Below are 22499 nucleotides of genomic sequence, written 5' to 3' on the forward strand. Positions count from 1 at the left end.
ACAAATCTTTGTCACCCACCAGTCCCACAGCCGCTCTGACTCAACCAAGTAAACACAGAGACTTATTTTGCTTACAAACTGTATGGCCATGGCAGGCTTCTTGCTAACTGTTCTTTTTTTTTTTTTTTTTTTTTTTTAAAGATTTATTTATTATGTATACAATGTTCTGTTTGCATGTATCTCTGCAGGCCAGAAGAAGGAGCCAGATCTCATTACAGATGGCTGTGAGCCACCATGTGGGTGCCGGGAAATGAACCCGGGACCTCTGGAAGAACAGCCAGTGTTCTTAACCTCTGAGCCATCTCTCCAGCCCTTGCTAACTGTTCTTATAGCTTAAATTAATCCATTTCCATAAATCTATACCTTGCCACATGGCTCATGGCTTACTGGTGTCTTCACATGCTGCTTGTCATGGTGGCGGCTGGCAGTGTCTCCTTCTGCCTTCCTGTTATTTCTCCTCTCTGTTAGTCCCGCCTATACATCCTGCCTGGCCACTGGCCAATCAGTGTTTTATTTATTGACCAATCAGAGCAACTGGACATACAGACCATCCCCCAGCACAGCCAAGTGCAGACCATCTCAGACACCTGCACTCAGGCCCATGGTCCTAATGATCCTCTATGTGGAACTGCTGGGTAACGCCACAAGGAACCCAAGAAGGGCTCCTACAGGACATACAGAACATCCCACAGCAGGTGTGCACTATCACTGCCTGGCTGCTTGTTGGCTTCTTCCTTCCTTCCTTCCTTCCTTCCTTCCTTCCTTCCTTCCTTCCTTCCTTCCTTCCTTCCTTCCTTCCTTCCTTCCTCTTTCTTTGTGTTTTTTTTTTTTTTTTTTGGTTTTTCGAGACAGGGTTTCTCTATGTAGCTTTGCGCCTTTCCTGGAACTCACTTGGTAGTCCAGGCTGGCCTCGAACTCACAGAGATCCGCCTGCCTCTGCCTCCCGAGTGCTGGGATTAAAGGCGTGCGCCGCCGCCGCCGCCGCCGCCGCCGCCGCCGCCGCCGCCGCCGCCGCCGCCGCCGCCACCACCACCACCGCCCGGCTCTTTCTTTGTTTTTAAATAATGTCTCATGTAGCCCAGGCTGGCTTTGAACTTCTGATCCTCCTGTTTCCCCCTCCTCAGAGCTGGGATTATAGGCGTGTACCCAGCATGCCTGGCACTGATGATAGACATTTTAAATGACTTGCTTCATTGAACCTTCTAGAACAGGTGGCCCAGGCCTCAACCAGTCCTCACAGAGCCCTGAGGAGACCCTTCATTCCTCAGCCTCATTCTGCAGCACCTGAGCCTTTCTGGGGGCTCACATGCCATCCGTGACTTTCCTGGGTCACTGTCACCAAAGAGGTGGCTATGGCAGGGTGGGAAGGCAGGGCTGGGAGTCCAGGCTAAGGACCCCATACTGACTCACTGAGGGTCTTTGGGCCACTTAGGGCCTCTCTTGGGCTGTTTTCTCTTCTGCCTTTTAAAAAATCCTTTATTTATTTGAGACGGGGGTCTCACTTGGTCACCTTGGCTGGCTTAGAACTTGCTGTGTAGACCAGGCTAGTCCTACTTTATTTTGAGACAGGTTATCACTAAATTGTTTAGACTCCCTTTGAGCTTCCTCTGTAGCTGGCTTTCACCTTAGAATTCTTCTGGCTCATCCTCTTGTATATTTTCTTTTTGTTGGGGATAGGTGGCTAGGGATTAGCTCTAGGACTTGACAAATCTCCTCTGTCTTTAATTTGTAAATTTTTTTAAATGGTTTTTTGAGACAGGGTTTCTCTGTGTAGTTTTGGAACCTATCCTGGAACTCACTCTGTAGACCAGGCTGGCCTTGAACTCACAGAGATCCACCTGGCTCTGCCTCCCGAGTGCTGGGATCAAAGCTGTGTGCCACCAAACCCAGCAATTTGTAAAATTTAAATAAAGATTTATTTATTAAGGGACATGGAGGCACAAGTTCCAGGACAGCCTGGTCTACAGAACAAGTTCTAGGACAGCCAGGACTACACAGAGAAGCCCTGTCTGGAAAAACAACAATGAAGACGTATTTATTTATGTATATGGGTGTTTTGTCTGCATGTACATCTGCACCCCAGAAGAGGGCATCAGAATTCATGGGTTTATAGTTATAGATGGTTATGAGCTGCTGTGTGGGTGCTGGGAATCGAACTCAGGTCCTCTGAGCAGCCAGTACTCTTAACTGCTGAGCCATCTCTCCAACTCTATTTGTAAATTTTTTATTGCCAAAAATATAATTTATATGCATAGGGAAAGTGGCATTTATGTCTACCTCTCCCTTGTCTGCCTTCTCCAATAATTTGATCATTCAAATAAAATCTCAGGACACAGCTCTAAAATAAGGGCTTTGAAATTTGTTTTTTTGTTTGTTTTTTTTTTAAATTTTTTTTTCTCTAAAGATTTATTTATTTATTATACAGTGTTCTGTCTGCATGTACACCTGCAGGCCAGAAGAGGGCACCAGATCTCTTTATAAATGGTTATGAGCCATCATGTGGTTGCTAGGAACCGAACTCAGGACCTCTGGAAGAGCAGCCACTGCTCTCAACCTCTGAGCCATCTCTCCAGCCCCCTCTTTGTTTGTTTTTTTGAGACAGGGTCTCACTATGTAGCTTTGACTGTCCTGGAACTTGCTATGTGACCAGGCTGGCCTGGAACTCACAGAGATCCACCTGCTTCTGCCTCTGAGCGCTGGGATTAAAGGCGTGTCCCACCATGCCTGGGCTTAAGGAGTTTCTTAAATGAGGCTAGAGAAATGCTGAGTAGTTAAGAACACTGGCTGCTCTTGCAGGGGACCCAGGTTCAGTTCCCAGCACCTACATGGCAGCTCACAGACATCTGTATCCCCAGATTCAGCAGATCCCATGCCTTCTTCTGGACTCCAAGGGCGCTGAATACATGTAGTGCACGTGAACTCACACAGAGACACATACATACACATGAAATAAACGAGTAAATAATATTTTAATTTTTTTTTCAAGATAGTGTTTCTCTGTGTAGCTTTGGCTGTCCTGGAACTCTTTCTGTAGATCAGGCTGGCCTTGGACTCAGAGACCCACCTGGCTCTGGCTCCCGAGTGCTGGGACTAAAGGTGTGTGCCAGCATCTACCTGCTACAAATAAATAATTTAAAAAATATTTTACTACTAAATATTTAAATTCCTTTTGTGTGTGCATGTGCGTCAAGCACACACACACACACACACACACACACACACACACACACACACACACTTATGTGGGGGTCAGAGGACAACTTGCTGGAGTCAGTTCTCTCTTACCATGTCGGTTTCAGGGATCAAACTCAGGTTATCGGCCTTGGCAGCACCTTTACACACTGAGCCACGTTGTCCGCCCAAGATAAGGACTTTCTCTGGGCAATTTTCTCCGTTTTTCTTCTGCATTCCCTCCTCCCCCTGCTCCTCCTGGCCGTAGCACTGGAGACAGAGCCTTTCACATGCTAGGACAGGGCTTTACCAGTGAGCTCTACCTTCATCCCAAGAGACTTTGTCTCGCTGAATCGCCTACGATTTATTATACCTAAGAGGGAACAATTCATTAATGTCATCAGTTGTCATTCAGGACTCCCATTTCCTGTTGTCTCAGATGGATCCTCTTCCCCTCCCTCCTCCCCTCTCCTCTCCCTCCTCCCCTCCCCTCTCCCTCCTCTCCTCTCCTCTGTTCCTCTTCATTCTCTCCCCCTCCCCCTTCACCACCTCTCTTCTAGTTTAAGAGCTGGGTGTAGTGGTGCACACCTATAATCCCAGCACCTAGAATGTGGAGGCAGGAGAATAAGGAATTTAGGTTAGCCTCCGATACATGTCAGATTTGGGGGTAGCCTGGGCTACATGAGTAGCCTGTCTCAAAACAACAGTCAAAAGAAGGGAACAGAAGACCCAGCTCAGGCCTGTGCTCTGTGACTGGCTGAGGCCCTGGGTCCCTTTCCTACGTGTCTTCTGCCTCCTCTCGCTCCTTGGTGAGCAGCCATCTGCCCTGTCTGAACAGGCCACAGCCTGCCTCTGCTGACTGCAGCGCCACCGTGCTGTCCAGAGGCCCTCTGTCCTCTCTGAGTTGGCAGCTGGGTCCATCTGTCCCCTGGTGCTGCCAGCTGCAGGAAACATCTCAGCTCCGCCCTCAGGACCCCCAGAATCCACACCCTGCCCCAACCTCCTCTCAGCCTCCACCAGATGCTTCCTTCTGGGCTGCTACCTCAGGACTGCCGGCTCCTCCTGAGCTGAGGAACTATCCCTGTTCTCTGCCACTCTTTAGTGACTTCCCTGCCACTCGGAACGAAACACAAGCCCTGTAAACAAAGAAAGGCCCCAGCCAGCACAGTGGCCCACGCCTTTAGTCTCGGCACTCGGGAGACAGAGACAGGTGGATCTCTCTGAGTTCTAGGACAGCCTGGTCTACAGAGTGAGTTCCAGGACAGCCAGTGCTACACAGAGAAACTCTGTCTGGAAAAAAACAAACAAACAAACAAACAAACACATAAATAAATAAATAAATAAATAAATAAATAAATAAATAAATAAGCAAGCAAGCAAGCCAGGTTCCTGCTTGGGAGATGGATATAGGAGGGTCAGGAGTTCAAGGTCCTCCTCTACTACAGAGCGAGTTCCGGGCCGGCCTGGGCTGTAGGAGACCCTGTCTTAAAATGTCAGGTGGGGATGTGGCTCTGTTGGTGGCGTGCTCTGCCTAGTGTGTCCTTCCAGGCTGGAGGCTGCCGGCTCCCAGCTGTGTGCTCACTGCACCAGATGCTGAATGAGTCAGTGTTGAGCGTGGCCTGAGTGCTGCCTGTTCAGTAGTGAAGGACACGCTCTGTCCTTGTTACCTGGTGCTTCTGCCCAGCACCCCGGTTCCCCTGAAGAGCCTCTGCAGCCCGGCTTCCCAGTGGCAGCCTCGTGCTGGGCGCTCCGCTGGGCTCCTTCACGGTTTACAGTCCCCCGGCTGCTTGGTTAGCCTTGTTTTATTTTATTTTATTATTTATTTATTTATTTATTTATTTTTTTACAGTGCTGGGATACAACTCAGAGCCCAGTATGCTGGGCAAGTGCTCCCCCACTGAGCTACAGCCCCAGGCCTCCATTTCCAGTTGCAGATGGGTAGATTGAGCCACAGAGGGGCCTCATGCTTCCAGCCACGGTCCCTCAGGAGTGTGTGATTCCAGTGCCAGACTGTGCCGAGGCCTTTTTCCTCCTGCCGTCGTCCCTCCGCCCCCCCCCCCCATTCCTCCAGCAGGGTATCCAGTGTCTCCCTATCACCGGCCCCATCAGGCTCCAGCCCCCCTGCCCTGCCCGAGCTGGGTATTGGGTGACCGGTTGCCATCTCACCTGCCCTATTTGGCGGGCTCCTCTGATGGATCCTCCCTGTGTCACGGGGTCCCGGCCTCATCTCTACCCTGTTCCCATGTTCCCATGCTCAGGTGCATGGTTGGTGCCTCCTCTCCCCTGGGCACATGCGGCTTGGCGAGCCCAGTGGGCTGGGCTGGACCAACAATAGGGTCCTAGATGCTGAGAATGGCTGGCCGCTGCCAGGGGCTTGAAGCCAGACTCGCAGGAATCAAGTCTTGAGATACTGAGGAGGTAATCAGGGCAGAGCCAGGCTGCCCGGGAGATGGGCGTGAGCAGGAGAAACCAGATGGGGCCTGCCCTAGAGTCTCTTCTCCAGCCCCTTCTCTCCCTGTTCCCCACTGTCCAGCTCCCACGGCGCTCTGACCACTCGCTGCTCCACAAGGCCGGGACAGTGGAGGCAGAAGCTGCCTGAGGTGTGGGGGCGCCCTCAAGGGCTCTGCCCCCTTGGCAACACTCAGGGAACGTTTATGTGAGGGGGGTTTGTTCCTTTTGTTGAAACGGGGTCTCATGTATCCCAGACTGGCTTCAAACTCACTGTGTAGCCAAAGATGACCTTGAACACCTGATCGTCCTGCTCCTGACTCCTCCAGTGTGCACAGGCTTGCGTCACCCACGCCCAGCTTCTCTGGTGCTCAGGACAGAATCTGGGACCTCATGCATGCTAGGCGAGCAGCATAAATTGGACCCTACCAATTGAGGTATGTCCAAACCCATGCCTGTTTTTTTTTTTTTAATTTTTTTTAAAGATTTATTTATTATGTATACTGTATTCTATCTGCAGGCCAGAAGAGGGCACAGATGGTCGTGAGCCACCATGTGGTTGCTGGGAATTGAACTCAGGACCTCTGGAAGAGCAGTCAGTGCTCTTAACCTCTGAGCCATCTCTCCAGCCCCCCCCCCTTTTTAAATATAAAAGCTTTATCACTCTTTAAAATTACATTGAATTTATTTGTATGCATGTGCACATACCCGCCATGGCATCCAGGTGGGGTCAGAGGACAGAGTTGCTTCTCCTTTTCACCACGGGGGTCCGAGGGGTTGAACTCGGGTGGGCAGATGTGTGTCAGCTGGTGCCGCTACCTGCTGAGCCACTCACCAACCCCTCCTTTACTTTTGAAACAAGGTCTCACGTAGCCCAGGCTGGCCTCAAACTCCCCTCCTCCCGCTTCTGTCTCTCAGGGGCTGGGATGACAGGCATGGGCTGCCACACCCAGTTAAGAGTTTTCTTTACAGAAGAACTCCTGGGGCCTTAATACGCCGTGGTGGGTTACAAATGTCAAGGAAGTGCCAGGACTTAGAAGCGGTCAGGATGCCCTTAAGAAGTTAGTGAGTGGTGGGCAGTTTGTCCAGACAATTGTTTAGCACTCAAAGACTTGAGCCATTAAGGCTTGGAAGGGCAAGGCTGAAGCTCAAATGCATTACAGAGTTAGCGATCCACCGATCCACCGGGAAGGCTCCGTGGCTGTGTGAGGGCCAAGGGAAGGAAGAGTGTGCAGACACTAGAGAGAGCAATGGTGCCAGGAGCTTAACAGGCATGGGCTGGATGGACAGACCTTTCAGAGCAAGACAGCCACTCTGTGTGGTCCTGTCACAGCAGATGCCCGTCATCGTCACACCTGTCAAAACCTGTGGACTCTGCAGCGCCAGTGTGAACCCCAGCAGACTGTGAGTGTGGAAAGTGATGATGCCTCCGTGGGGGGTCAGTTGTGACAGATGTGCCTCCTGGGTGCAGGGTGCTCTAGGTAGGGGAGACCCTGTCGGGAGAGGCTGGGGGATGTCTGTGCCTCCTGGGTGCAGGGTGCTCTAGGTGGGGGAGACCCTGTCGGGAGAGGCTGGGGGATGTCTGTGCCTCCTGGGTGCAGGGTGCTCTAGGTGGGGGAGACCCTGTCGGGAGAGGCTGGGAGATGTCTGTGTCTCCTGATCACTTTAGCTGTGACCTTATGTGGGAGTCTGAATGTAATTGACCTCATAAGCTCATAGGGAGTGGCATTATTAGGAGGTGTGACTTTGTTGGAGTAGGTGTGGCCTTGATGAAGGAAGTGTGTCACTGTGGAGGCAGGCTTTGAGGTCTCCTACGCTCAAGCTATGCTCAGTGTAGACACAGTTTACTTCCTGTTGCCTGCAGATCAAGATGTAGAACTCTCAGCTCCTTCTCCAGCACCATGTCTGCCTGCATGCGGCCATGTCCTGCCATGATGATAATGGACTAAACCTCTGAAACTGTAAGCCAGCCCCAATTAAAGGTTTTCCCTTATAAGAGTTGCTGTGGTCATGGTGTCTCATCACAGCAATAGACGCCCTAACTAAGCCACCCTAACACTGTCTTAAAAATAAAAGGAGGCTGCAGAGGTGTCTCCACGGCTTAGAGCACTTGTTACTTTTGATCTTCAGCACCCACAGAGTGGCTCAGAACAGTCCCTTACTTAAGTTCCCAGGGATCTGATGCCCGCTTTTGGCCTCCTTGGGCAAAACATGAGTTATGTGTGTGTGTGGGGGTGTGTGTGTGTATGTGGTGTGTGTCTGTGTGTCTGGATGTTGTTTAAGTCCTAAAACACCATCCCTGGTCCCTTTTTCTTTTACATGGGAGAAAGGACAGTCTCTCTCTCAATGGGGGACAGAAGAAACATCTTTTGTTTTGTGGGAAAAGGCAGAGCATGGTGGGACAGGGACCAGAAAGCAGGGAGCAATGTGGGGCACTGTCTTTGGCTGCTCCCCTTTTCTCAAAATAAGTAGCATGTTTGTCAGATTGGGGGAGAAAGGTGCTATGAGGCATCTTCCACGACCTCCCACGGCCACCGTGTGACGTGGGTGCCACCATCCCTGCTCTGCAGATGAGAAAACAGGAGGGAGGTGGTAACTGGCCAGGAAGGGCAGGATTGGTGTTTGGAGGGGGTCTCAGGATGGGGCACATCCCCTGTGTGGCGGTTTGTCCCCTCCAACCTCACAGTTAAAGCTTGTCACCAGTGTGCAGACACTAAAATGTTAAGGTCTTAGCTGAGCCAGTGCCTGGTGGCACACATCTTTAATCCCAGCACTCGGAAGACAGAGGCAGGCGGATCTTTGTGAGTTCAGGGCCAACCTGGTCTATAGAGCGGGTTCCAGGATAGCCAGGGCTACACAGAGAACCCCTGCCTGGGGGAGTGGGGGTCGGGGAAGAAAGTCTTAGCTGGACTTTGGGTGAAGAAGGTTTGGATACAGGAGATTTAGCTGCAGGAAGTTGCTCATAGGACCTAGTGAGATTGGATTGTGTTGAAGCAGAAGACACAGTAGAAGGCCTCAGTTGACCCAGGCCAATCCTGAGAGTTGTCCCATATTGAGATGGGGGCCAGGTCTTTATACCTCCTCACTGGCCAGTCACAGGGCACAGGCTGTCCCCAGGGAGAAGGGATAACCATGGGCCAGGCTCTTCCCTTTAGCCAAGGGCAATACCCAGAGGAAGGGCTGAGCTGTGAGCCCACATCTACCAGGTGTACTAAAAGTGCCCAAGCCCTGGCAGGGCAGTCCCAGGCACTCCCAGCATCCCCTGCGGTCCGGTCCTTCTCTAGCTGTGGGAAGTCTCTGCTCTGGTAACAGTTCACTCTGCTTGGGGAAGCTTCCAAGGGCCGGGCCAATGATGAGCTACAGCACCATGGTGGCACTGTCTCTCCCTGTCAGCACAGGGTAGGGAGGGGATACCAGGGACACCCACCCACAGACTTCTGCCCAATCGTAACAGCCCTTCCTCAGAAACCTCTGTGGGCAGCGTGGCTTTGCTTCAGGCTCGCTCTGTGGAGACGGGGGTGGGGGGTGGGGGGTGGGGGGTGGGGGGTGGGGGGTGGGGGGGTGGGGGGGGCGGTTAGTCCGCCAGCAGGATGAGCCCTGTTCAGCTGGCCACGGGCACCTGAGGAAGTGGGGCTGCCATAGCTGAAGTCATGAGGTTTACGGGCTCCAGTGGGATCGTGAGGCCTGATGTGTAAACCCACAACGCTTCGGCCTGTCACCGGGTGTGGTTCTGGAGGAGATGGGACCCCCTGGGGAGGGGGGCTGAGCACCACTCAGTGGCCAGCCAGTCTTAAGTGTAAACTCCTCCAGAGATGGCTCTCCAGCCCCGGAGGCACTTCATGGGACTCCAACTGCGTATTTTTATGGCCTTTATTATTATTTTATCTTACTGTTAGTTAATGAATTAACTTATTTTTAAGAGAGGGTCTTACCATGTAGCTCTGGCTGCCCTTGAACTCAGAGATCTGTCTGTCTCCACTTCCAGAATACTAGAATTAAAGGTGTGCATTATGACAGTTAGCCTTTTTATTTATTTATTTTTACGTTTTTGAAGGCTTATTTATTTCATTTCATGTGTGTGAATGTTTTGCCTGCATGTATGTCTGCACCACATGCCCATGGAGAGCCAGAAGGTTGGCTCCCTTGGACCTGGAGTTACGGGTGGTCAGGAGCCACCGTGTGGGTGCAAGCCTTTCGTCCCAGCACTTGGGAGAGAGACACAGGAGGAACAGGGGTTCAAGGCCAGCCTGAGCTACAAGTAAAAAGAGTGTGCAGTTAGACTCTGGGGACCCAGGCCTGGTGAGGCTTGGGAGCCCCCAGTACATTGGGGTGCAGAAGCTCTGACCTCACTAACCACAGGCACTCTGCTGTCCAGTCCAGCTTCTGAACAGAGCCTTGAAAGAGAAAGGGGTGGGTTCTGGAAGTGGGCAGAGCCAGTCCTGAGGCGTTTCTGGAAGATGGAGGCTGAGGCAAACCAGTTCATCCTGGATTGCAATCCGTAGTTCAGTCAGAGGGTCTCTGTTGCTAACTCACCATTTTACACAGGAGACTGGCCTCAGTTTCCCCTTCTGTAAAGCTGATGCTATGTTCTCTTGTACCTTGGGGGGCTGCTGGGAGGACAAAGGAAACTGTCCCTCTGAGGCTGTCCCAGGAGGCTGGCAGGGTGAGTCACCGCTGCAGCCGCTGTCCTCAGGAGCTCTACAGGAGCCAGCCTCACAGGCGGCAAAAACACTCCTCACGGCAGGCTGGATGTGCCAGGCCGCCTGGGCTTGCTGTCTAGTTGTGTGATGATGTGTCTGCTGGGGCTGGATGAGGGTGCTGGGATCACAGCCCTGCTGCAGACATTTCCCTGGAGGCCCCCAGGTTCCCCAGATCCACAGAGCAGTGGGTCCCCGACATGCTGCATGGCAGAATCAGCAGCATCCAAACCACGGTTCCCTGTGTCAAGTGGATATAACGTGGACAGGCCCTCCAGAAAACGCCTCAGCAATCCCTACGAAAGTCTCACACACACACACACACACACACACACACACACACACACACACACACACACACAGAGGCAACACACTCATATACACAGAATAAATAAATCGTTAAAAGTAAAATATTAGGAAAGTAAACTAAAAGCAGAAACGCAGCTGGCCCCCCAGGTGAAGGCGCTTGCCGACGAGCCTGAAGACTGCCCCTCCCCCACCAGGAGGGACCCACATGGCGGAAGGAGAGAACTGACCTGTGCACATTGTCTCCTGACCTCCACGTGTGTGCTGTGGCACTCACTGGGTTGTCTAGGCTGACCTTGAATTTTTTATCCTCCAGCCTTCGCTGTGTGCTGGTATTACAGACGTGAGCCACTGTGCCCAGCTATACAGAACGTACATGATTCAACAACAGTTTAAAGCAGGCATGCAGCCGGGTATGAGGCATGGTGGCTCCCAACTCTAATGCCAGCACTCAGGAGGCAGAGGCAGGAGGATCTCTGTGAGTTCTAGGCCGTCCAGGGCCACATAGTTAGACCCTGTCTCAAAACAAAAGCAAGAAAATGAGCATATAGGACCGGAGAGAAGACTCAGCGGTTGGAAGCACCAGCTGCTCTTGCCAGTGATCTCTTCCCAGCCCCCACACCAGGCGGCTCCAACAGCCTGGCACTTCATCTCCAAGGGGAATGACACTCTCCCACCCTCCCTGGACATCCACACACACTGGACATAGACACACAGAAATGTAATAAAAATTAATACTTTTTAGCAGGGCTGTGATGGTGCACACTTGGGAGGCAGATACAGGTGGATCTCTGAGTTCAAGGCCAGCCTGGTCTATAGAGTGAGACCCTATCTCAAAAAAATAAATAAATAAAAATAAAAAACAATAAAAAACATTGTCGCTGGATGATTGGGCACTCGCAAGGCTCTGGCTTCCACCCCCAGCTCTGCAAAAATAAAACCAAAAACAAGCAGGAAAGGAGCTTGAATAGACATTTCTCCTGAGAAGACATGCAGATGGCCGGTGAAACAGTGTCCAAGGTCAGTAATCGCTAGCAAAATGCAAATCAAGTCCCCAACAAGATGCCGCTTCACACTCACTGGTAACGGCCATTAGCCTAAAAATAGAAAATGGTCATTGTTGGAGAGGATGTTGCAAAACTGGGACCCTGTGCCTTGCTTGCATGGGACTAGAAAGCCGCGCCGCCATCAGGGCGGGCGAGCAGCTGGTCCTCCATGTGATCCAGGAATTTAAATCTTTGTTTTCAATTCAATTTCTGGGTACTGGAAACTTTAAGCCCCTCAAAGACTCCTTTTAAAGAGAGACTGATCGATACTGGGCCCAAAGTGCTGTTGTTCCCAACAGCTAAAGGGTAAAAGTAGCTCTGCTGTTCATTAGTGGATGAACGGATCAACAGAACATGGTGTGCATATAACATGGAATATTACCGAGCTCTGACAAGGCTGATACATGTTACTGCATGGGTGACATGGAAGACACTGTGCTAAGTGAAAGAAGCATGAGGTCCTGAGTTCAAGTCCCCAGCACCCACCTTTAAAGGCCAGTGTGGCCAGGGCTCCTTAGTGAGCTGGAGAGATGATTCAGCCATTAAGGACACTTATTCTTGTTTTGGTTTTTTGTTTTTTCAGCACAGGTTTTCTCTGTGTTATCTCTGGCTGTCCTGAAACTTGCTCTGTAGCCCAGGCTGGCCCCGAACTCAGAGATCCGCCTGCCTCTGCCTCCTGAGTGCTGGGATTAAAAGTGTGGGCCACCACCGACTCAACTTGCTTTTTAGTTTTTGTTTTGAGACAGGGTCTCTTTGAATTAATCCAGTCTGGCTTTCATCTCTTTGTAGCCCAGGCAGGCCTTGAACTAGCCATCCTCCTGCCTCAACCTCCCAAGCTGGGATGGCAGGCCTGAGCCACAGCAGCAGCCTGTTGTTTATGCTTTAACAAGTGCCCACTTCTGCTGAAAAGCTTTGGCCACATCAGTCTGGGATTAGTTGCTCCCAGGGGACAGTTGACAATGTCTGCATATTTTTAACATGTCTGTAGGTGGGTGCTGCTAGTTCCTGGTAGAGGGAGGCCAGAAATGTTGCTCAGGTCCCATAGTGCCAGGACAGCCCCATGCATCAACCAGTGCTGAGTCAAGAAACTTTTCTAGAAACCAATCTCTCTGTGTGTGCCCCCTGTACCCCCCACTACCCGTGTGTGTGTGTGTGTGTGTGTGTGTGTGTGTGTGTGTGCATGTGTGTATGTGCATATGTGTGTGCAACCTTGCTGGAGACCAGTCTCTGTGTGTGTGCCCCCTGTACTCCCCTCTACCCATATGTGTGTGTGTGTGTGTGTGTATGTGTGTGTGTGTGTGTGTGCCCCCTGTCACCCCCATATGTGACTTGCACTGAAGACGGAACCAGGCTCTCCCGCACACATGCTAAGTACATGCACACCACTGGGCCACACCCTGGTTCCCTCTCCCACATGCAGTGGGGACCCGGTCGGGACGGCAGCGGAGGAAAGGCTGCGGGGCACAGACTTGACTTCCACGCGTGAGTCTGGTGCCCCTCCTGCCTTGCCCCACCGCCCCCTTGCAACAGCAGAACTAGCAGAATAGTTGAAGCAGCGGAAACAGATGCAGGAGTCGCCGGTCTCAGGGTGCCTGGGGGTCGGCATGATCGAAGGCACCGCCCCCAGTCCTCTGGGGGGGGGGGCAGGCTGGGCTCAGTTTGCCTCGTGTTACTGCTAATGCTGTTTTTATCGGAGCAGGGGAGTGTCATCTCTAAATATAGCTCATGACGGTGGAGGCTGCTGCATCCCTAAGTGTGGGTTTTACACTTGGGGGATCGTGTTTGTTTGTTTGTTTGTTTTCTTTTTGTCAAAGAACTGAGTCTCTGCCCCTGTCACAACAGAGGAGACTGGAGTGTGATGTGCAGGAATGTGCCTTGGGCTCCATCACCCTGGGCACTGGACATGTTTGCACTTCCCCTCCCTCCCCTCCCCCCTCCTCTCCCTCCCCTTCTGTCTCCTCCCTCCCCTCCCCTTTCCTTCTTTTTACTCTTTGGTTGTGAACTTTAGCCTTTAATGGCTGAGGCTGCCCCCCAGCCTTTTTTTTTTTTTTAACTCCTTTTGAGAAAGGGTCTTATATAGCCCAGGCTAGCCTTGGACTCACTGTGTAGCCAAGGATGACCTTGAATTTCTGACCCTCCTGCCTCTGTCTCCTGAGCACCCCTGGGGTGCTGGAGATGGAAGCCGGGGCTTCATGTATGCTAGGCCAGCACTCTGGCGGGTGAGCCACACCCAGCCTTGTGTCGTGTGCTCTGGTGGTTTCTCTTAGTGCTGTCTGTCCCTTTGACTTGGTGGTGCAGGAAGGTCCCGTTGGTAACCAAAGCTGCGGTATTAAGGAAACTGGGGATTGACTTGTTTGTTTGAGACAGGGTCTCATTATGTAGCCCTGGCTGTCTTAGAACTCACTATGTAGACCGGGCTGGCCTTGAACTCAGATTCTCCTGCCTCTGCCTCCCCAGTGACTTCAATGTATATTTTAGTATTGACCCTCTCGTCACTTGGGTGTCTTTATTTTTTGAGGTGAATTATAGAAAACCTACGCAGACTCTAAAGCCCTGAATGCTGATTTAAATACCTCTGCCACACTGTGAGAAGCTTGGAGACAAGGCGGTAACAACGTGATAATTGTTACTTCAACTCACAATTTAGAAAACTCCCCAGAAGCCTAGCCTGTCATCTTACCCCACATTCTTGCTCTCCACCTTGCTCCGAAGCTTATCTCCTGTTCCTTCAGGTTCCAGGGGTCTCCTCCAGCCGCTGTCCTCGGGCAGGTCTGCTTCTGACCCTCGGTGTCCTTCACTGAGACCCTACCCTAAGTCACCGACGGGTGAGTGGGTGACAGGCTTTTCTTTCAGCCGCTTCTGTGGAGTCCCACAGTGTCTTCCGAGCAGCCACGGTTGTCTGTTTTCCGTTAGACAAGGTGCCACGTTCACACCCCGCGTTTTCTGGTTCTCCAGAACCCCCTGCCGTGTGCTCTGTGGTGTTGGCGATTTTATCAGTTTGGGTGTTTGTTTTGTGTCCTCTTTCTGAACAATTCTTCAGCTCTCACCTTCCTCCCTCCTTCTGGACTCAGACAACATACACTTGGATCTCTAGTGATGGTCACACAGCCTCTTGAGGTTCTGTCCATTCCCCTTCCCAAAGCCCATTTTTTCTCCGTTGTTCAGACTGAATATTTTATTTCTTTCTTTTCTTTTTTTTAAGAGTCTCTCTCTCTTTTTAAAATTTATTTATTTAGTATACAGTGTTCTGCCTGCATGTATGCTTGCAGGCCAGAAGAAGGCACCAGATCTCATTGCAGATGGTTGTGAGTCACTGTGTGGTTGCTGGGAATTGAACTTAGGACCTGTGGAAGATCAGCCAATGTTCTTAAGCTTTGAGCCATCTCTCGAACCCCAAGACTGAATATTTTTTGAGCTTTGAGTAATTTCCATCTCTTTGTCTTCAAGTTTACTGTCTTTCTCCTCCTCTCTTATCTTTTTTGTTTGTTTGTTTTTGTTTTTGTTTTTTGAGACAGAGTTTCTCTGTGTAGCCCTGGCTGTTCTGGAACTCGCTTTGTAGACCAGGCTGGCCTCGAACTCACAGAGATTCACCTGCCTCTGCTTTCCAAGTGCTGGCATTAAAGGCGTGCACCATGAGCTCAGTCAGTAGAGCATGAGACTCTTAATCTCAGGGTCGTGGGTTCTTGCCCCAGTCTCAGACCTTCCTCAGGGCCAGGACTGACGAGTACTCAGCAGGCTTCCTTCCGTCGTTGGAATAAATTGGAATGTTCAGTATGGCTGACAAGGTTCTGTAGGGTTGAAGCCCTGCTTCTCTCTTTTGTTACATTGCCCTTATTGCTCTCAGTCTGGGTAGTTCTTCCTGACACCCACCCACCTTTCATCCATCCATCTCCTCATCTACCCATCCACTGATCCATCTGTCCATCCATCCATCTACTCATCCACCCATCCACTGATCCATCTATCCATCCATCATCCATCCATCCATCTATCCATCCATCCATCCACCCATCCACTCATCTATCCATCCACTGATTCATCTATCCATCCATTCATCCATCTACTCATCTACCCATCCACTGATCCATCTATCCATCCATCATCCATCCATCCATCTCCTCATCTACCCATCCACTGATCATCTATCTATCTATCCATCCAGCTATCCATCCTCCACCCACCCATCCATCTATTCATCCACCCATCCATCTATTCATCCACCCATCCACTGACCCATCTATCCATTCATCTATCCATCCATCCATCCTCCAGCCACCCATCCATCCATCTACTCATCTACCCATCTACTGATCCATCTATCCATCAATTCATCTATATATACATTTATCTATATATCCATTCATCCATTTATTAATCTACCCACCTATGCATCCATCCATCCATCCACTGATCCATCTGTCCATCCACTGATCCACCCATCAATCTGTCCATCCACTGATCCACCCATCAATCTGTCCATCCACTGATCCATCTATTCATCATTTCATCTATATATCCATTTATCTATATATCCATTCATCCATTTATTAATCTACCCACCTATGCATCCACTCATTAATCCATCCATTCACTCACCCACCCACCTACCCATGCATCCATTCATCTATCTAAACATTCTTTCACTCATCCACCCATCATCCATCTACCCATCCACACCTCCCCCACCAGTCTACCCATCCACTGACTCATGCATCTAGTCATCCAGGCAACCACTTACCCACCCATCTACCCATTTACCCATCTCTCCTTTACCTATCCATCTATCTACTATTTTTTTTTTTGAGACAGTGTCTCACTATATAGCCCTGCCTGGTTTGGAAATCACCACGTAGGCCAGGCTGGCTTTGAATTCACCTGCCTCTGCCTCACCAGTGCTGAGATTAAAGGTATACATCTCCATACCTGGCCCATCCATCCATCCATCCATCCATCCATCCATCCATCCATCCATTCACTGTCCCACTCCTACATCCATCTGTCCACCCATTCACTCATCCCATCCATCCATCCATCCATCCATCCATCCATCCATCCAGTCATCACCCATCTGCCCATCCCTACACCCATCCATCCACTCATTCACCAGCTTTGGGTCCCTCCCACTTCAGGACACTCGCCTTTTCTGTTTTCTCTGCCAGAAACACCTCTCCCACAAGTCCTCACACATCTCCCTCTCTCCCTTTATTTAGGTCTGCTCAAATGTCACCTCTTCACTGAGAGGCTGTAGCCTGGGGGTGTAGCTCAATGATAGAGTGTTTGGTGTGTGTGTGTGTGTGTGTGTGTGTGTGTGTGTGTGTGTGTGCCTCCTACTCACACTTTCCTTTTAGCCAACATTATTTTCCTGATAACACAGACTAGCACTTGAAATGACGTTATTTATTGTGTACCTCCCCTTTTGGCATGAAATGTCATTAAGTTTATGGATGGTGTCTGGCTAGTTATCTTCTGTGATATCTACTGTGTGTTATCTACTACCCCTGACCCCAGGGTAGACTGCACATAGTGGATGCTCAGGAAATATTTGGTGAACATACTCAAGGCACTGGCCTGGGATTTTTTTTTTTTTAATCCTAGAACTCACTTTGTAGACCAGGCTGGCCTCAAACTCAGAGATCCACCTGCCTCTGCCTCCCAAATGCTGGGATTAAAGGCGTGCACCACCACTGCCTGGCTTCTAGCCTAGGATTTATCGAGACACAGCTCGGTGTTGGTGCCAGCTTCATCTTCCAGGTATGTGTTGGATCGTGAGTCTCACACACAAAGTCCCAGGCTCTTGTGAAATACAGATTCTGATGTGTGATACCTGGGGTGAGGACCAGAGCCCTACATGTCTTGATGGGTAATGCAGATGATGACTGCTCTCTCTGTGTCTGTCTCCGTGTGTGTGTGTGTGTGTGTGTGTGTGTGTGTGTGTGTGTGTGTGTAAACCATACCCTCATACCTACTTAGGCACATGTCTCCCACTGACCTTCACCCTCAGCTTTGGACCCAGATCGTGAGCAGTGCAGCCTTAGCGGCTCTGAGACTCAGTTTCCATACCTGCAAAGTCCTGTGTCTGCTGCCCGACTCAGCAGGTTGCTCAGTCGGGTCCAGTGCCCTCCTCTGGGCCTGAGGGGCTCTGGAATCTGCTTCAGTCTGTTCGCTTCCCAGTGCCCAGTGTTCAGCCTCCTATGTGGACCCCCGGGGAGCTCTGTCTGTTGTATTTCTGCAGAGCTGCTCAGGGCTTGAGGAGGGTTCTGGCATTTTGACAGTCAAGGGAACAGTATGCAAATGATATGCAAAGCAGCAGCTAATGAGCCCTGATTGCATAGGCCCTGGTGCTGGGGGACGCGTGGATGGCTGTGCCAGGGTGGGGGCAGAGGCAGTGAATGCTTTGGGGGCTGGGCAAGAAGACACAGCAGAGGTGATAGACGCGGCTATGGCAGGGCAGGCCATGAGGGCAGCTGCTTTGTGGCCTAGGCGTGACCCTGTCCTTGTCTATGCTGTCCCGACAAAGGGGTGGGGGCAAGGACTGAGGTCAGTCCTGAGAGAACTAGAGCTGCAAGAGACTGGGGTCTTCCCAGCAGCAGACCAGATTGGGCCAGATTGGGCTAACGGGAGGGCGGCGCGGGAAGGATGCTGTCCATGGAGAGGTGACGGGAGGGGTCTGCTTCTCCCACGGGGTCCGTCTGGTAGCTGAGTGTGGGAAGGCAGGACTCGGGTCTGCCTGGCAGCAGATGGGCTGGGACAAGCCCACTGGAGGGGGCAGCTGTCCCAGCGTCCCTGGACGGAGCCTCTCTTTGGAAGAAACACGATCTCGGCTTGGGGACTGACGGGTGGGCAGAGGGCCTCTACTTACAGCGCCTGGGAACGCGATCCCTCCCATCCCCCAGCCGTAGCCCCTCCAGACAGCCTGTGCTCTGCAGCACCCAGCACCTCTACCCCCCAGGCCTGAGAACAGCTGGCGGTGGAGGTGGACTTATTCCAAGGCTACATGTTACCTCAGAGGTCGTTTCGTGCCCACCACTCCACTGACCCACCCTTCAGACACAGTGTCTCTCGGTTTTGCCTTTGATCCGAGGATAAGGACTGAACTTGGCTATGAACCTTACAGACTTTCCGTGGCGGTTGCCATTTTTTCCAGTTAAGCCTTTCATAACGCAACCACCAGGATCATAAAGGTTGTCGGGCAGAGGGTTCGAACCCCAGCCCAGCCCTTCCTTGACTTGATCACCTTGGGAAAATGACTTAGTCTCAGAGCTTGTTTCCTAGAGGGCCTGTGTTCTTCTGGTGGGGCAGCCTGAGACCTCTAGCTCACGGGGGACTTGCCGCCTTGTGCCAACATCTCCAGTGCCATAGTGTTCCTGCAGGCTGTGACTGGCAGCCGTGGTCTGGTTGAGAGGAACTTGTGTGATAAACGTGGATGAGGATGAAGAACCAGGGCCTGGGGATGCACACCTGTGATCCCCTCCCTCACGAGGATGGAACGCTGAAGGCCAGCCTGGGCTACAGAGCGAGGGCAAAGCCAGGCTAGACTGGGCAACTTATCGAGCCCCTGCCCCCAAATGAGAAACAAAGAGACTCGTTGGGGGTGCTGGCGAGATGACTCAGCGGGGAAAGGTGCTTGCAGCCGACTCTGGTCCCCTGAGTTTAGCCCCAGAACCCCTGTGGTGGAGGGGAGAACTGTCTCCTGCAAGCTGCCCTATGACCTCCAGTTCACCACAGCATAGGGGTGGGCGTGTGCACACGTGTGCACTTACACGCACGTAAGGTAAGCAAGTATGGGACTGGCGAGATGGGCCAGAGGTTAAGAGCACCGGCTGCTCTTCCAGAGGTCCTGAGTTCAATTCCCAGCACCCACATGGTGGCTCACAACCATCCATAATGAGATCTGGCGCCCTCTTCAGACCTGCAGGCACACATGCAGAAAATACTGCATACATAATAAACAAACAAACAAATAAATCTTTAAGGACATTTATACACATAAATAAAAATAAATAAATCAAAAACAAAGCCGGGTGGTGGTGACATACGCCTTTAATCCCAGCACTCAAGAGGCAGAGCCAGGCGGATCTCTGTGAGTTTGAGGTCAGCCTGGTCTACAGAGCGAGATCCAGGACAACTAGGGCTACACAGAGAAACCCTGTCTCAAAAATAAATGAATAAATAAATGAATGAATAAATCTAAAACATTAAAAATGTCAAAAAGGTTTTGTGGGATTTTTTTTTTTTTTTTTTTTTTTTCTGAGACAGGGTTTCTCTGTGTAGTTTTGGTGCCTGTCCTGGATCTCACTCTGTAGACCAGGCTGACATCAAACTCACAGAGATCCGCCTGGCTCTGCCTCCTAAGTGCTGGGATTAAAGGCGTGCACCACCGCCACCCGGCGTGTTTTTGGTTTTGGTTTGGTTTGATTTGGTTTTTCAGAATACATATGTATATATATATTTTCAATATCCTGTGTCCTTTACAAATAACTTTATTGTCTTTATAAAACTCATCCTAGGGCCAAACTTAGTCTATCGACCCCATGTTGTTCCTTTTGAGACTGCTTTTCCCAGTGACTTCATTCTAACTACCCACTGTTGGGCTCACAAGACGTCATTCTTGTGCTCCTCCTCTTGGAAAACTTGATTCCTCCCCTGTTCTGCTAGTGAAACACTAACCACTCACGCCGGCCAATGAGGAAGACTGCTGGTCTGCTATCAGGGAACACACGTGACCCTGTTCTCCTAGTGAAACACCAGCCACTCACGCTGGCCAACGAGGAAGACTGCTGGTCTTCACATGTGGTCAGGGAACACATGTGAATCTAAATTAGACCCTTTCTTTTATTACCTCCGTAGAATATATGTCTGGGGGCTGGAGAGATGGCTCAGAGGTTAAGAGCACTGACTGCTCTCCCAGAGGTCCTGAGTTCAATTCCCAGCACCCACATGGTGGCTCACAACCATCTGTAATGAGACCTGGCACCCTCTTCCATATACATAATAAATAAATAATTCTTTAAAAAAAAAAAAAAGAATATATGTCTAAGGACATACCTCCAGCTCCACGGGATCCAATGCCTCCAGTCTCTGCAGGCACGGGCACAAATAAAATAAACCTTCAAGCCGGGAATGGAGCCCCATGCCTTTAATCCCAGCATTCAGGGCAGAGTTTGAGGTCAGTCTAGTCTACAGAGTGAGTTCTAGGACAGCCAGGGCTATGAAGGGAGACCGTATCTTAAAAAAAAAAAAAAAAAAAAAAAATCTTAAAAAAAAAATATCTAGGGGTTGTGAAAATGGTTCAGTCGGTAAAATGCTTGCTTCAAAAGCTTGAGGACCTGAGTTCAAATCCCCAGCACCCACATAAAAACCAGCAACACAGCGGTATATCCCCAATACTGGGGAGGTGGAGACAAGAGCGCCCCCCCCCATGGCCAGCCAGTCCAGCCCAACTGGTGAGCCCCAGGTTCAGTGGAGGACTTTGTCTCAACGTTCCTGAGGATTGGCCACTAACCTTCACACACACCTGCCTTAAAAAAATTATCCTTACTTTTGCTGGACGGTGATGGTAAACACCTTTACCATCCCAGCACTCGGGTGGATTTCAATGAGTTCGAAGCCAGCCTGGTCTACAGAGGAAGTTTCAGGATATCCAGGACTGTTACATGGAGAAACTTTGTCTCGAAAAAGAAAATTATACTTAATTTTTAATAAGGCTGCGTCGTGACACACACTGCCCTTAATCCAGCACTCCAGAGGCAGAGGCAGGAAGATCTCTATGAATCTGCACAGTGAGCTCAGGCTAGCTAGGGCATCACAGTGAGATCGTCTTGAACACAAATGCATGAATCTGTATAATGGGTCTGAACTCTTAGAGCACTGGGTTGTGTGTGGGTATTTCAGTCGACCTAGCAGGACTTGGGGGGGTCTCGTCACTGAGCCTGGGTGATCAAGTTTTCTGAAATGTCTTGGTGAGCAGCTCAGCGTGAGATGAGGTGTGAAGGCTGGAGCAGGAACACCTGCAGGGAGGCTGGCAGCCAAGGAGGGGGTGTGCGACCGAGGGTGCTGGCAGCGAAAAGGCGAGATGCGAGATGCGGGAGTCTTCGCGGGTCACCGCGGCGTGGTGCAGAAAGAGGGCGTCCCCTGCCGTCCACCCAGGGAGGACATCTGTGCGCAGCATTACCCGGTTGCCATAGAAACGAGCAGCGGGCGGTGGGTGGCTGGGGAAGGAGGCGGGTCGGGAAGGGGGAGGCCGGCGCGTGGGGGCAGGGAGCTGGCTCCTGCAGTTCGGGCGCTGTCGCCTCCCGAGCCAGAGCGCGCCGGAGGGGACCCCGAGGACGGAGCCCCGAGCCCGGCGCCAGGCCCCCGCCCCACTGCCACCACGGAGCAGGTGACCAACCAGCTCCTCCGGCCCTGGCTTGGCCCAGCCGGGGCAGTCAGAGCCCACCTGTCCCCAGCGTGGTGCCCAGCCAGGCTCAGGTAGGCGATGGGGATCTGGAGAAGTCTGCGTGGAGAGTGGGGACCCAGCGCCCTGCTGGCTGGTCTCACCTGGTAGCAGATGCAGGTCCGAGGGGCTTCGGGGGCCAGGGACCTGCTCTCTGCACCGCATTGGGACTGTCCGCTGTCTGTCGTCGTGTCTCTCCTCCGTACTGCCTTCCCTGTCTGCACCACAGGTGTGACTCGGTAGAGCTGTCCCACTCCCCGGAGGCAGTGGGCTCAGTGGCCTCGGGGCGGCTAACCACGGTGCTGCGTTCCCCGAGGTTGATGCCAGACAGGGAGGGGCTAGGCGTGGAGAGAAGCGCGCTTGTCTCCCGCCCCCACCCCCGGGGATCTGCTGATCTCT

At 51.5% G+C, this 22499-nt stretch overlaps 1 protein-coding gene across 2 annotated transcripts in view; it reads left to right on the plus strand.

The window, feature by feature from the left end:
* The window catches only part of Pacsin1 (protein kinase C and casein kinase substrate in neurons 1), a 45071-nt gene that overhangs the window by 6691 nt on the left and 15881 nt on the right, over nucleotides 1-22499 (plus strand). The window contains exon 1 of one of the 2 annotated variants that reach the window (XM_076558348.1): nucleotides 21902-22135. The exons of the other annotated variant lie outside the window; for it this stretch is intronic. The gene's annotated coding sequence lies outside the window, so the exon portion shown is untranslated. Of the gene's footprint in view, nucleotides 1-21901; nucleotides 22136-22499 lie in introns of those variants that run through there. 2 annotated transcript variants of the gene reach the window in all.

Source organism: Peromyscus maniculatus, chromosome 21, assembly GCF_049852395.1.
Source record: "Peromyscus maniculatus bairdii isolate BWxNUB_F1_BW_parent chromosome 21, HU_Pman_BW_mat_3.1, whole genome shotgun sequence".
NCBI lineage: Eukaryota > Metazoa > Chordata > Mammalia > Rodentia > Cricetidae > Peromyscus > Peromyscus maniculatus.